We start from the raw sequence: 1,255 nt of genomic DNA, 5'->3' as shown, positions 1-1,255 counted from the left end.
GGCTCCACCTGTGCTGTCTTTGGCCTCGGAGGAGTCGGCCTCTCTGTTGTCATGGGCTGCAAGGCAGCTGGAGCATCCCGCATCATTGCCATCGATATCAACAAGGACAAGTTTGCCAAGGCCAAGGAGCTGGGAGCCACTGAGTGCATCAACCCTAAAGACTTCAAGAAGCCTATCCAGCAGGTGCTCACCGAGATGACCGGTCATGGTGTGGACTACTCCTTTGAGGCCGCTGGAACTGCAGATACCGTGGTATGTGACATTTTAGCACGTCCTTCTTCTCAGAATCCCGTCAGACAAATTCCATCACAGCACTTGCCTTCTTGCGTGCTGCCTGCACTTGAGGTCATTCTGAATATTCACAGAATCACAGAATCGTAAGGATTGGAAGGGACCTCCAGAAATCATCAAGTCCAACCCCCTTGCCAAAGAAAGTTCCCTACACCAGGTCACACAAGTGGGTGTCCAGGCAGGTCTTAAATATCTCCAGAGAAGGAGACTTCACAACCTCCCTGGGCAGCCTGTTCCAGTGCTCTGTCACCCTCACCGTAAAGAAGTTCTTGCGCACATTTGTGCGGAAATTCCTATGCTGCAGTTTCTGGCCATTTCCCCTTGTCCTGTCTCCATGCACTGCTGAAAAGAATCTGGCCTCGCCACTCTGCCCTCACACCTTAGATATTTATAGACCTGAATCAGGTCCCCTCTCAATCTTCTTTTCTCAAGGCTAAACAGACCCAGTTCACTTAGCCTTTCTTCATAGGGGAGATGTTCCAGGCCCTTCACCATCTTTGTGGCCCTCCGCTGGACTCTTTCCAAGAGATCCCTGTCTTTTTTGTACTGGGGAGCCCAGAACTGGACACAGTACTCCAGATGACACCTTACCAGGGCAGAGTAGAGGGGGAGGATCACCTCCCTCGACCTGCTGGCCATGCTCTTTTTAATGCATCCCAGAATACTATTGGCCTTTTTGGCCACAAGTGGACACTACTGGCTCATGGCCAACCTGTCGTCCACCAGGACACCCAGGTCCCTCTCCGCAGAACTCCTCTCCAGCAGGCCATCCCCCAACCTGTATCGGTGCATGCAATTATTCCTCCCCAGATGCAAGACTCTACACTTGCTTTTGTTAAACCTCATCTGGTTTCTTACTGCCCAGCTCTCCAGCCTGTCCAGGTCTCACTGAATGGCAGCACAGCCTTCAGGCGTGTCAGCCAATCCTCCCAACTTCGTATCATTAGCAAACTTGCTGAGGGTG

At 52.0% G+C, this 1,255-nt stretch overlaps 1 protein-coding gene and 1 pseudogene across 1 annotated transcript in view; both read left to right on the top strand.

Moving 5' to 3' along the window:
* Positions 1–1,255, top strand: part of SORBS2 (sorbin and SH3 domain containing 2) — a 137,346-nt gene that overhangs the window by 25,110 nt on the left and 110,981 nt on the right.
* On the top strand, positions 7–396 carry LOC116216572 (annotated as a pseudogene).

This window comes from Meleagris gallopavo, chromosome 4, assembly GCF_000146605.3.
Source record: "Meleagris gallopavo isolate NT-WF06-2002-E0010 breed Aviagen turkey brand Nicholas breeding stock chromosome 4, Turkey_5.1, whole genome shotgun sequence".
Lineage (NCBI taxonomy): Eukaryota > Metazoa > Chordata > Aves > Galliformes > Phasianidae > Meleagris > Meleagris gallopavo.
Note: the sequence above shows the minus strand (reverse complement) of the source record. Positions and strands in the feature narration are given on the sequence as shown.